The sequence below is a fragment of the Lichenostomus cassidix genome, chromosome 4A (assembly GCF_008360975.1).
Source record: "Lichenostomus cassidix isolate B80296 chromosome 4A, HeHo_3.0, whole genome shotgun sequence".
NCBI classification, from domain to species: Eukaryota; Metazoa; Chordata; class Aves; order Passeriformes; family Meliphagidae; genus Lichenostomus; species Lichenostomus cassidix.
The window spans coordinates 3612620-3626718 of NC_139485.1; the positions used below are offsets into that span (position 1 = coordinate 3612620).

The 14099-nt window shown below is 48.4% G+C and overlaps 1 long non-coding RNA gene across 1 annotated transcript; it reads left to right on the forward strand.

Moving 5' to 3' along the window:
- The first annotated feature begins 5889 nt into the window (after positions 1-5889).
- LOC146437308 (uncharacterized) lies at positions 5890-13895 on the forward strand. The gene is made up of 2 exons (XR_014852326.1): positions 5890-6006; positions 13380-13895. It is a non-coding gene; the product is annotated as an uncharacterized LOC146437308 (long non-coding RNA).
- Positions 13896-14099: the final 204 nt, after the last annotated feature.

A 14099-nucleotide genomic window follows, 5' to 3' on the forward strand; every position in this document is an offset into this window, starting at 1 on the left:
GCTGCCCTGTGGATATTAGATTGACACATGGTGTATTTAAGAGCACATAGCTGGCCATGCCATGTCCCTCAGTGTGGGCTGTGCTCCATGTGTGCTCTGCTGAAAGGGGAGTTTGAGGTTAGGGGGCTTCATTTGGACACTCCATCTCCTCAGAGCTGTGAGATTTTATATTTAGCAACTAATGGAAAGAAGGATTTTTCTCCCTGTGTAGAAAGATCTGAAATTAAGTAAATCTCTTCAAGTGCAAAAGCAGAGGACAAATGACCTGCAAGACATGCTGAAGTTCATCCTATTGCATTAAACTTCAAACTTTAAATGTTTCTCTAAACCCTTCTCTGCAATTTTGGCTACTTTTTAGTTTAAAATATTGATGATTTACCCAAATCCTACCTATTCAATGAGGACTTCCCCCTCCCCCCAGCTACCACTGGGAAATAGGAGAAGAAAATAACTCCAGTGACAGCATTAGTTGTTTTCCACGCCTGAAGAAGGAGCGAAACGCCCTCCGCCTTCCCCGGGTTCCCTGAGCACCATCTGTATGCTGCACCAGGGACTTGCTGGCGGGACAATATCTCCAAACATATTGCAACCTTGGACAAAAAAAAAGTTACGCACTCGAATTTGCTGCATTCAGCTGAATCCTCCTCCTCCCTCCGAGATTCAGATGACAGAAGAGGCTTGGGAGAGCTGGGGCTCGCAGCTGCTCTGGCAGATGGAGAGTTACCATGGGTCTGAGCAGTGCAGGCTGCATACTTATGGCTTCCCGAGGAAGGAGCAGAGCTTGTGGCCTCAGCAAGAGCAGCCCAGCACTGTTTGAAATCATAAAAACTCGAACCTGAAGTTTCCACCCCTTTCCTCACCACCCCACTGCCCCCCACCCCTGCCTGAGTCCTTCCCTAATCAAGGCTGCACAGGGTTGGTCCCAGCCTGAAAAGATCTTCCTGACTCAGAAGACAAAAATAAACAGCGATGTGAAATGCTTCCTTGCATTATCACTTCTCTATTTGAACCTAGAACAAGGACCCTGAAGAGGAACAGAGTGTAATTGCAGTGTCCACAGAAAAGAAATAGTAATGAAAACAGACAGAGCCAGGAGAATTGGCAGAGAAGAGGCAGAGCTGAACAAGTATTTATTACCCCAGCACTTAGTGCTCAGGCTGACAGGTGTCTCAGGAATGCAATAGCTGGGTTTTATTATTAGGAGCTCATAACACAGAAGTGCTCAGGGTGAGGGGAGGGCAGAGCTGCTGATGTGTGGCTCCTGAGGTGCTGGGAGTTGGGGAGCAGATCATTCCTCCCCTACAGCAGGCTGTGATGGGGCCAGGGGGGATGGCAGCCCCACAGCCCTGTGAAGGAAAGGATCCACAGTGGTTTCCTTCTGCCTTCAAAGAGTTGCTGTTTCAGAAACCTCTTCTACAAACCAGCTCCTTGTGAGGTGGGGTTAGTGCCCCAAAGCCATCCCTGAGCCAGTCCTCACACATTTGGGGTGGAATGATCAAAATCCCCAGCACCAAGGCAGGTTCTTCTGCAGAAGGAGCTCTTCTTTGCTTCCTTCCCTCTCAAGGACAGGTGGGTCCAACACTGCAAAGCTCCCATTTGCAGGGCTCTTCCCAGAACTATGGCTGTGCTGGCTGCCTTGTAAGCAAACAGTTCTTTATTCTGCAGTTTCTCCTGACCCAACACATCCATCAGCAGCTTGTCAGCAGGAAAACACAGCTGGAGACGTTGTGGTCTCCACACTGCACTGAGAACCCCCTTGCCTGGCAGGATTGTGGATTCCTGGGATTCATTCTCGCTTGCACTTCCCTGCTGCACAGGGGATCCCAGCCTGGCCATCATTGCCACTGGAGGTGGAAACAGTGCCTGTGCCATTCCTCCTGCCCCCACTGCCTTTTCACACTCAGGATGGGTGAGGTGTGAACAACAGCCAGAGCAGCAAGGGGGCTGCTTCCCAGCACAGATGTGCTCAGCTCCTTCATGGGGACCCTGCATGTCCTTCACGGGCATGAAGATGTCCTCTCCTCCTCCACCCCTAGTCCAGCAGCAGGCACTGAACTGTGCAGGGGCTGGAGGTAGGTGTCAACCCCAGCAAAACCTCAGTAATGCCCCCATGGGCTTCAGGGGAAGCAGGAGCTGCTCCAGCCCTGCTCTGAGCCCAGGGAAAATGGGACACCTCCAGTGTGGGAAGCTCCTTGGGTCTCCCCCTTGGAGGGCTGTGCAGTGTTACCAGCAGAGCTGGTGTCTCGTGTGCTGCTGTGTCCCTGCTCCAGTGGGAGAGTCCAGGTGGGATTCAGGCTTCCCCCACACCTCACCCCGGGCTGTTCTGTGGTGGGGATTTGGCTGACACAGCTGTAGGGCACTCAGGTGGGACAGGGGACTCAGCCAGCCTGGGGACAGCAGGGACCCTGAGCTAGCAGGGCTGTGCCACCCCATCACCACCTCGTTTGGCAGGCAGAGAGAAAATCTCTCTGAAAAACAGCACTGGGGGATTTTCTTCCTAAGGGGAGAGGCGCAGGAGCTGGCTGAGCATTAGGGGCTTTATAAAAGCACTCTGGGATGCCCCATAAATAGCAGTGGAGGCAGTGGCAGCAGTGGTTTCAGAGAGGCAGGACTGCAGCAGGGACAGTCCAAGGACGTGAGGGAGGACAGGCTGGTAGGAAAAAGCAGTATTTTGTTTATTACACACATAGCACAGCTGGGGAAAAGAAGCCAAGCTTTCCGGTCTATAAACTCTCCTTGGGATGTGGTGCTGTAAACTTCAGGCTTAGAGCTGAGAAGAACTGGTCTGTTCATGAGGCAATCAGAAGGCAAAGCCTCTCAGCTCCCAGCAAAGTTATTTGAAAGGGGAAAGGTGCTTCTTGGGCTTTTGTGAAGAATAGGAGACAAAACAGTATTGCTGAGCTTATTCAGAAAAGAAAGAAAATCAGGCAGTGATCTGGATTTTAAAAAAAGATACAGCAATCAGTATAATATAGACAGACAACTCCTCTAAAGTTAATTGTGTGTTAAAACCACAATTTTCTCAGCATATGCAGGTTTCACACTTGCCCAAGAAGACTGGGAGCAGTAAGTCTATGGTCTGACCCAGCTCAGCTATACATCAGCCCAGACCTGTGCTGGAAACGACCATAACTCACCAGCCTGTCTCCTGGCATCCAAGAGAAGCTGCTTAGGCTCCTCTTACGATTTCTCTTTGCTATAGTGAATTTCTCAATATCTATGGCAGACTGTAATCCCCAGTTTGACTGTAAAACTAGCCCTTGCCTTCTTACTGCCTTATTACACCCAGCATAAATCAGGAGGGGTGGTGAGACAGGATTGATAAGGAGGATTTATTATGCTTGAATAACCATCTATAGCAACTCATTGCTGAGTGATTCCCCCTCCCTCCTCTGGAGAACAGCTGCTGCCAGAATGCAGTCGTTGTCTAGTGTGAACACTCAATCAGCTGGGACTGGGAAACCTCACTCACATCCTCGCTGGGAGGAGAGGGTTGGGTTCACCTGGCTGTGGTTATCACAGAATCACAGAATGGGCTGGGTTGGAAGGAGCCTTAAGGATCATCTCATTCCCACCCTCCATCACAGAGCCCTTCCACTAGAGCAGGTTGCTCAGAGCTCTGTCCAGCCTGGCCTTGAACACTTCCAGGGATGGCAGTGATATAAAGGGAAGCATCTCTAAGCAACTTCCCTGTGAGGGTCGTGTCCCAGAGATGCAGAGGTTGATTTACAGGTGAAAAAGGCCTGAGGTGGGTTCTGTCATCACAGATGTCCCAGGTAAGGAGCAGAGATGCACAGAGTTCCTTGCTCAGGGTAAGGATACTCCAGGAACTGGGAGGAAGGAGACCTAGGTGCATCATGCTCTGGCTGTGGGCAGCTCAGGGTGGCCAGAAGTTGCATTTCACCCACAGCAGCCCCTCTTCTCCCTTTTGGGCTGCCATGCAGGCAGTGCAATCCAAACCAGCTTCCTGGGAGCATTCTGGGATCAGCATCCCACTGGGAACACCAGTGGGATGAGCAGGCAGCTGGGTGGAAAATTCAGGGTGGAAATCAAGTCCAGTGGTAACAGGGCAGGTCTCCTTGAAGGGATACAGAGAGGAGGTCAACATGTTCGGCAGTTTTGGCAGAATTATTGCTGGGGAGTTGGGTGACATTTTCCTCCCCTTGCTAAGTTTAGAGAGTAATTGTTCTGCTGCTCGTTTGGGCTTTTTGCAGCCCTGCTGTCTGGGGACCTCATTTGCGTAATTTTTTGGGTCCTGGCTAATAATGACGTCACACACAACCAATTCATTCTGCTGGACTGAGAGTGGGCTTTGTTGTCATGGTAACTTTTGATTTGGAGGCTTGCAGGAAGGAGACAGGTAAGTGCTCAAAATTGCCATATTTCAGCATGGTTTCAAATGCCTTGGACGTCTGAGGCCCATTTTCCATAAATGAAATTTCAAGCCTTGTTGAAGTACTTTGTAAACAAAATTCATTTATTGCCTGGAGAAAATGGAGGGGAATTTAGCTGCAGAAAATACTTTTAGAAAAAAATTAAGGTTTCATGAAGCACTCTACAAAATCATGGGAGTTAAACACAACCAGAATGTGCTAATGCTGCTTTGTTCCCCAAAACCCAGCCCTGGAGAGAAGTGATCCTTTCCCTGCGAGGAGACAAAGTCCATTGGCTCTCAGGGCTGGTCCAGCAAGGCAACTTCTGTGCTGGGGAGGTGATGAAGAGGGACAGAAGCAGCTCTGATGGGAGCAATTTCTAATTAGTCTCAAATGTATCCCCCACACGTGTGCTGTGTTCCACCTAGTCTGAATCAATGAGCCTCTCTGTTCCTAAAATTTGGGTCAACGTGTACTATATTAGTCAAAATACTCTGGAAGCCAAGATACTCATTCAGAGCTGGATATCAACATGCTTATTTGGAGCTGTGATTATGAGTGCTTGTGGCTTCTCTGGAAATCAAACGAGGATGATGATCCCCTCTGGATACAAGTTACTCTGAACTAAGGTTGTAGGGGGATATTTCCAGCTAGGAAGCCCTGGGCTTCTGAAGAAACATTCCCAGCTTGGAGAGGCTGTGTAAAATCAGCAAAAGCTGTACAGAGCTGATTTCCTTTCCAAGTGAAAGTCAGCCTGAACCCAAAGGCATCCCACAAAAGGCAACACTCAGCATTTGGCATCTGGATCCAGCCAACGCTCTGATGTTGGAGCCTTGGATTCTGCAGCCCCCTGAGTGCTCTCCAAGGGGACATCCAAGGTCTGGGAGTGCCACTGTTTGGCCACATCACAGTGTGAAAGGAGATGCTGGTGCATTGCTGTTACCAGGATCTGGGTTGCAGCCTTTATCCCAACCCTCTTCAGCATATATATATTATTATATTATAATATTATATATAATAATATATAATATATAATATATAATTATATAATATATAATATTATATATTCCCCTGAAGTGCTGTATCTCTTCCTAGGCTTGGAACAGGGTGGCCACTTGGGTGAATTTCCCTCTGAAGCTAAAACAATCCCCTGGCACTTCAACTCTTGCATAGAAAATGTCATTTTCTTCAAGGCAGGTGATAAAGGAAGTTGCTTCAGCTCAGCTGCAGCTGGTGGTTTGAGAAGGGAGGGAAGGAAGGGGATAATGAGAGGAATTAGGTGTTCAAAGTCAGTTTGGACAGGGCTTGGAGCAACCTGGTGTGGTGGAAGGTGGTACTGATGGAAAGAGAGGCTCTTTAAGGTCCCTTCCAACCCAAACCATTCTGTGTCTCTGTGACATCATGGAATACAGGTGACGCTGCAGAAATCCCCAGCCCAGGTGCAGCTTGTTGAGCCCCACCGGTGCTGCAGGAAGCAGAGGCACCACGTGGGGATTATTTAGGATTTCTGGCAGCTGGAGAGGATTGCTGCTGATGCAGGAATGGGCAGAACTGGAGCTGTTCTGGTCCAGGATGCTACTCAAGCCCCATGGAGGTTCAAAGCAGTTCCTGGGAATTGTACAGCTCTGACAAGGTGAGAGAGAGGTTCCCCCAGCAGGAATCTCTCAGTGTGGTGGTGAGGAGGGAGCTCTTGGGGGATATAACCCCAGGGGAGAGCAGCAAACTGGGTCTGTGCCCTGTCCCTGCCTGAACCAGAAACATTTTGGAAATAGCCAGAAAGGAGGGGTTTTGAATTACTCCAACCCTTCTCTCTGTGATTTTCTCAAACCTTCAGAGCAGTTGTTGCTTCTTGTGGTGGCAGAAGCTATTTGGGGAACTTGAAATGAATTTTTGCACCACTTTAGCTGCCTAGAAATTGCATTTATTTAAAGGAAATAACTAATTTGCTGAAAGCATATTGTCCTGCCCTGTGAAGGAGAACAGGCAGGTATTCCTAAAATTAACCCAGTGTCAGTTCAAGTGTTTTCTGGGCTCCCAGTCTGCAGGCACAGCAGAGCTGCTGCACTGGGAGAGCACAAAGCCTTGTCTAAAGAGAGTCTGATTTCTGATAGCACTCAAACAGCAGCTGCTTCCTGAGATCTTGAGCTCTCTTTCACTCTCATCCTCTCCCAGATCTTCACCAGAGAACTCTCCCAGCCCTCAGTGATCTGTGGTTCTGGGGCTTGTCTGCAGAAGCCACATCCTTATGCTTAATTAGGATTATTATTTTATCCTTCTCTTAGGGAGGCTGAGGGGGCCCCTGGCTGCTCTCTGCAGCTTCCCAAGGAGGGGAAACAGAGAGAGAGGAGCTGAGCCCTTCTCCCTGCTGCCCAGGGATGGGATGTGCTGGAGTGGTTCACAGCTGCTCCAGGGGAGGCTCAGAGTGGACATTAGGAAGCATTTCTTTACAGAGACAGTGATCAAACAGTGGAACAGCCTTCCTGAAGAGCTGGTGGGTGCCCCAGGCCTGTCAATGTTTGAGAAGTGTTTGGACAACACCTTTGATAACTTTTTTTCACTTTTTAGTCTTGAAGTGATTGTGCAGTTGGACTAAATGGTCATTGTTGGTCCCTTTGAACAGAAAATATTTGATTATAATAACCCTTGATGGGTTGTTCTGTGATTTGGCCCAGCTGCTCCCTGAACTCATCTGTGACCACAGAAAGGACTTTGTTGGTTTAATTGTGGTATAAAACCCCCACTTACTTTAGGTTTGGGGCTATGGTTTTTCTCTTCCTTTTTGATGTCTCCTTGCATTAGAAGAGAAGTAAAACCCTTGGTCTCTGTCCATCCTGTGCCTGCCTCACACAATTATACACTTGAATTTTATGCAGTATTTCACAGAATCATGGAATGGCTTGGGCTGGAAGGTACCTGAAAGATCAACTCATTTCCATCCCCATGGGCAGGGACACCTTCCACTAGACCAGGTGGTATCCCAGCTTGAATATCTCAGTCCTGGGGGCTCTGCATAGTGGCATCCCAGCCAAAATTCCCATAGCATGAGCTGAGTGTGAGAGTGAGGAGCTGAGCCCTGTGAGGGGAGCTGACCTGTCCCTGCAGTCTGACAGACTGCAGAGTCACAACCTGCTGCTCTCAAGAGCTTCCTCACCCCCTGGAAGGAGCTGTGGGAGATCACAGCCAGCTTTAGGAAGTCCTGTGTTTTGTAGGATCCTGCAGAAAGGGAATTGTCACCCTGCAGAAGGGGGTTTGTGTAACTGGGGGGACAGATGAGAGCTCTGTGGGGTGGTGGCAGTGCCTGGAGGTGCTGTCCCTCAGCACCTGCCCTGCTGGGGCTGCTGATGCTGTCACAGTTCTGACAAAGCTCTTCCCCCCTCTCTTTGCCCTTGCTGTGCTCAGCAGAGGCTCTCCAAGCTCAGGCTGAAGGACTTTCATTGTCCTGCTCCTGACTGCTGCCTGCCAGTCATGCCCAACTCCCATGCAGGGGCTTCTAAAGATGTAGATAAATATTTCTTGAGAGCAGAGTTCACTCTATTAGTGATCAGCACAGCTTTTCAGGGACAAAACATGGATTTAGAGCTTAATCTCTGGCTCCTGCTGTGCTGCAAGCTCTCTCTAAAACCTTTGTGGGCACCAAGGCCATTTTGGAGTTTCAAAGTTAAACAATCCCTCTCTCCCCTGCATGTGAACACCAGAAGGATTAGAAAAGCAAAATCTCAGTTGTGGATATATTCTGGTTCTCAGGTGTCTCCCTGCCTTGAACCTGCTTGTGTGGCTTGGCTCCAAATCTTCCTAGCTTATTTCCTGTGCTCAAGGCTAGAGCTGGTCAGGGAAAATCAAAACAATCACAACCCTCCTGATGCATGAATATGTTGTAAACAAAAGGGACAGTGAATTTTAGCATAAATAAATATTAATTTGGGGTTTTTTTTTTAAGCTTTTCATTTATTTGCCATCTGTGATTCTTCTGATTAAAAAATCATCCCATCATCTGATCCAAGACAGCAAAGGTCTGGCTGGGGCTTGGCTGGCTCACTCTGTGGCACAGAGATCACTTTGGAGGCAGATGAACCCCATGGTTAATTTGTGCCTGACAGGCTGAAAATGGCTCATCAAAAGTTTCGGGCAAAGGGCTCAAATTCTGCCAGGGAGAATTCAACAAACACAGTCAGCCCCCAGTGCAGGGTCCACAACCCCTTTAAAACAGGGGGTTCAGATCAGCAGGGCCCTTGCTTAGAATTGCACTTTCCTGGCCTTGCCTGAAGTTCTGGAAATATCCTCCAAACACAATAATTTGATGTCGGAGAGAGAGAGGGGAAAACACAAAAGGTAACCAGTAAAGTAAACGTGCAAGGAAGGAAAAATCAGTGGACAAAAGGCTTTGCTTTGCCAGCAGTCAGACCATTCAGGCAGCCACAATAGCTGCTCCCTCCTCATCCTGTGCACCTCAGCCCTGTGCATTCGTGGCTATTATCTCGCCTGGACCAGATTGGTGTTGACAAACAAAAACCCATGTAGCTTTGATTTTCCGTGTGTGCACGGGCAGAGGGAAGCTGTCACCTGCCCCTCAGTGCCTGCTTTTTTCCCTGTCCTTGCTCTGCTTTATTCCCTTGGAACAAAGACCTGAATGGCGGCAGAAGGTAAATGAAGTGTTTGAGAAACCATTAGAACAATTAGGCGCTGAGGCACAGTGCAGGGGGAGAGCTGGGGGTCACTCCTTCCAGGGCTCTGAGTTTTGGGGAGCTCTGGCTGGCCGTGCAGCAGGTCCTTCAGGAGGAGAGAAATGCAGAAAGGCAGGGGTGGTGGTGGCTGCTGCCATCAGCTGTCCTGTGACTGGCTGCCTGGCTAAGAGAACCTGACAGCAAAGGCTTTTTTGGCTCCAGTTCTCCATCCTGAGCTGCCGTGGGAAGCAATTCCCAGCCCTGCCAAGGGAGAGGGGGGAGTGAGAGCCTGGGAAAGCAAAGAGACAGCAGGACAAGGGTAACTCACGAGGGGTGACTTGCTGAATAGTGGAGGCTTCTGGAAAAGGAGGAACTGTCCATGTTCCTGCCCCTTTCCCTAGCATCTCCTCTGGGAGGATGGGAAAAGAGGCACAGCAAGAACCTGGATTTACCTGCTGTGGCCTCTTCTAAAATGTGCTGCCACTGTGCAGATCTCCTGCCTTATGCACTCGGGAAGGGAATTTCTAAGGAGGACAATGGCTGATGAGAGCAGTGCAGGGTTCCTTGGTGCTCAGGGCACATGCTGGAGATAAGGATTATTCCTTCCATTACACGGCTGGGGAGCCAAGCACTGAGAAATCCCCCGCAGGCTCCAATCAAGACAGTTCAGAGCTGCAAACAGCCCTAGACCACGAGATTTCTCGATGGAAATTGCTGCTTCTCATGATGGGATGAGGGTCTGAAAATCTCCAGGGCACCTGGATGGCAAGAAATAGCAGTGTGGCGAGGGGAGCAGGAAAACCCACAGAGTCAAGTCACTGTCATTAATTTAATGTTTATTAGATGTGCTGGGAAGCTGAGTGGTCTATAAGTTTCCCTTCTGTGCTACTCTTCCCAGAGCACTCTTTGTTCTTTAGCCCAGGTTTGGAGAAAAGCTTTTACTTCCCCAAAATCAGACCTGGTGTCAATGTAAAATGAGATCATTACTTTCTTGCTGGCAGAGTGGTGTGAAACAATGGTGACACAAAAAAAAGTAATCTCTATAAAACCAAGGCCTGGTCTCGCTTGGCAGGTGTTATTTATTTTTTCTAGCAGAGGGAACAAGAAACTGTAGCTGGAATCTCCAGTTGGCTTCCCAAGATACTACTGTGACATTTTAATGATCTAATTCCCCTCAAAGGTGGCATTTTCACTTGTTCCCCTGACCTATCACTGTACATTCGCTGTGAAACAAACTATCTGCTATCAGCCCTGACATCTCAGGCTCAGAGGAAAAGAAATAACTCTCAGTGAGACCAGTGCAGTGAATGGACTCTTCCCCTGCTGATCCTCAGGAGGGTGTAGCTGGCCACTGTCACCAGGAGCTCTTTGGGACCATGCCAGTGTCACCCACCTTGGCAGAACCTGTGACTCGGGGTGCACCTGTGGGATGCTCCTGGCCCATTAATTAATTAATTAATATTCTGCTCCTGCCTGCCTGAAGTTGTTTCTCATCCTGTGAGACCCTTTTTCCCTTGTCTAACTTGTTGTTTGAAGTGCTGTTTGTGATGGGCACGGCTTGGATGAGGTGACCTGCAAGGATGTGGCTTCCAGGCTGTCCTGCCCCACAGCCAGGCTCTCCTTTCCTCTCTCTGGAGAAAAACTGGTTCACACTGGTGTAAAATGTGTGCAATGAATAACACAACTACAGCAAAATAGTTTATGTAAAGCACTGATGTGGGAGAAGTTTCATAAGAGGTTTCATACCTCAAAAAGGCCTTTTGTCAAAAATAGAAGCTTTTTCTGTAAGGCAAAAAAAAAAAAAAAAATCAAGTTTCTTGCACAGTCTTCCTGTCGTGCTAGCGCTGCTCCTAGCTGCCATGGAGACCTCTTTTTCTCCCAGAGTGCAAGATGCTGTTCCAGTCCTTCTGTGAGCTGGACAGAGAGCAGGGACAGTCCTGTGGGGAGTGACTGGGCTGGGGACAGCATGACACAGCCTGCTGGGGGCTGAGCTCTTTGCCTGAGCTGTTCCAAGGTGGCACAAGCGGGAGTGAGTGAGTCCTGTCAAGTGGGGAGCAGAGCCCAGGGATGGGTGAACTGCCAGTGTGACCTGGGAGGGAGCAGAGAGGGGAAACAGGCTGGGAAACAGCTGGGAAATATCCTTGTTTGCTGTGAGATTGGGACAGAACAGAACACTCAATAAAACACTGACAGTGCAGGTGAAACACTGACACCCAGCACCGACAGCTCGTGCCCTTCCTCTGGGGAGCAAACAGGGATACAAAAACACCCCAAAGAGGCAAGAAACTGGTGCTGCTGCTTCAGAGGGGCACAGAAGCTACAGGGACAGGAATCCAGGCAGAGAAACCAGGCCATGGAAGTCAATGCAAATGACTTTGATCACAGAGTTTCAAGCCCATTTGCTCTGTAGGAAGCATGGCTGTCAGCAGGGATAGGCAGTGAGAGGGGTGGGATCTCACAGCTTGCGAGATGAAATGAAGAAGGTGGCAGATGCTTTTTTCTTTTCCCTCCCCTAGCTCCAGAGAGCCCTTAGCATTGCTTTAATGGCCCAAAGTGGGCTGATTTCAAGCTCCAGCTCCATGCCCCTGCTTCTCTGTGGAGCTGAGTGGCAGCACGATGGGCAGTGTGGGTATTGCTTCTGCAGGGCGATGGGGCCAGGGAGTGACACACTCCAGATAGGACTGGAAATGGGGATGGAGCTCCTGGTTTTGGGGGCATGGATAGGTTTGGAGCACAGGAAACCCCAAGAATGCCCTTGGAGGTGGCTGGTGAAGCAGCAGAGGCCACGGGCAGCAGCGTGGGAAGGGAGAGTGGTACCTGCACGGGGCTCTGTGCCCGCCCTGAGGAGCGCTCCGGCGAGGAAAAGCTCCAGTTCTGTCAGTCATCATTTCTAGGCATTTTTTAAAAGAAATCCCTCTGGGGCACAGGCTGTGTTTTCATTCAGAGCTGCACATGATGGGATCTGTGCCTTTGCTCTAGTTTCTGAGTGCCACTGTTGTTGTAGGTTAATTATCATTAGTAATTAATCATCACCACTCACAGAAAGGCTTTTCCCTGCTGGTCAGGAGTCACACAGAGCATTAACATGCTTTTTTTTCCCCTGCAAACACAGTTCCAGTTTGATTCAGGGACTCTTCTGGCTCTGGCAGCTGCCTTGGAGCCTCATTACCCTTGGAAGGTGGCTGGAGGGAGTCTGGATTCTTGTCCTGCCTAATTTAAATATGGATAGCTAAGATATCTCCATGAGAAGTGTTGCACAGACTCTCCTAGACTAAGCTTTGTTGACTTTTTCCTTCTTTTCATAAGTTTCTGATGCAGTGGAACAGCTGAAAAAAAAATAAATCTTATGATGCATCCAGTGGTAACACATCAGATTTCACAGGTGTAGCTGAAAAACCCAAGGAAGTGTAGCTCCTGCTTTTGCCATAATTGAAAAGTAAAACCAAAATAAAGCCAAGAGAAGGAAGGTGGCATCAGGATGTTTCTGCTAGGGAAGAAGAGACCCCAGGAGACCCAGTGCCCTGATTGTCACACAGCCATGAGCTGGCAGAGGGATGTCAGGAGTGCTGCCACTTCCAGCATTGGCCTCTCCACAGCACTCTGGGCTTGATTTATTTTTTCCCTTGCAGATCCAGCCGCCAAGATCCTAAAACGGGTCAGGCATATGGGATCGTGGCATGAGCAAATTCAGCTGGCTCAAGCTCAAATTTATAAGGAATTCAGTTGCCTATCTTTTTTTTTTTACCCCCTCCAACTCCAACCAAATCCCAAACATAAATTATGGCAACCAGGCGCTTCCTGGTGCCTGCAGCTGCTCAGCGAAATTGACTTTTCCGTCAGCTCTGCCGCTCGGAGCACAAACCTGGCAGCTGAGCACCGGACCCAGTTGGAGCCCTGCTTTTCCATTCAACAAAAGTTCAGCCAACTCTGAGCATTTCAGACTCAGCGAATTATTTTCTGACAAAACCGTGGGTTTATTGGGAAATTTCCGGCTGGCTCTAATTGGGACAGCTGTTAAGGCGGCAGTTTTCGCAAGAACTGAGAGTCGCTTTCAGATGAGCACAGCTCTTAAAACGGCTGCTGCTTTGATAGCTGCTCATTGCCTTTCTTGTCTGATTATTGAGCTTAGTATCTCCCTGCAAGCTTAAAAAAAAAAAGAAAAAAATCCACTTTGCCTGTCTCTTCTTTCTCTTCTCTTCACCCAATATTATCTCCTGCCCCTCCTCCTACTTCAAGGAGATTCTGTCAGTTTGAATTTGACCCTAAATCTGAGCTTTGCAAAAATTAACGTGCATAGCATTTCAGATTAAGAGAATTTCTCCCTCTCTCTCTTTTTATTTTGTAGGCACCTCCCTAGGTTCACAAGCAGTGTTGAGAAGTCAAGGTAAACATTTGCCTTGTTGCTCTAACATGGGAGATCCTGCCAAGAAAATTACCAGGGCCTATCTGCACAAACAGAGAAAACTCATCTCACTCTGATGGGGGTACTGAGTGACTCGCTGGCTTTCCGTAATGACTTTGTTTTTAATTTAATTGGTTTTCTTTCCTAATCCCACATACATTTTTGCCATTTAGCAAGGAAGTTGAATAAAGCATATGAACGTTCCTAAACAGCTAATTCAGTCCCAGAGTCTATGAGCTGGAAATTTTATGTTCTTAGGGAGCTGTAAGGGCTTGACGAAAACTCTTGATAAAACGAGATTGAATCTTGCTCTGATCTGCTGGGAATTCCCACCTTGCTCCCCACATGGCAGTGGGAAGACCTGGAGCCCCAGAAGTCCCAGGCATGTCCTGCAATACACACACTGCAGATAGGAAAATTGCTTTGGAGCAAAGTGAGGAATGGATTAAATTTGGTTCATATTGAGTCAAATCTTTCTTTTTTTTTTTTAATATGGCTTTCCAGTGAAACAGGAAAAATGAAAAAAATTCATCTTGTCATTTCAATATGTTGTTCAAACCAAAGTAGTGGTTCTTTTTCTACCCTTTTATTTAAAGAAAGTCGGGTTTTAAATGAACAATGGTGTGCTGAAGTGAAAAAACTTGAAACATTTAATTTAGAACA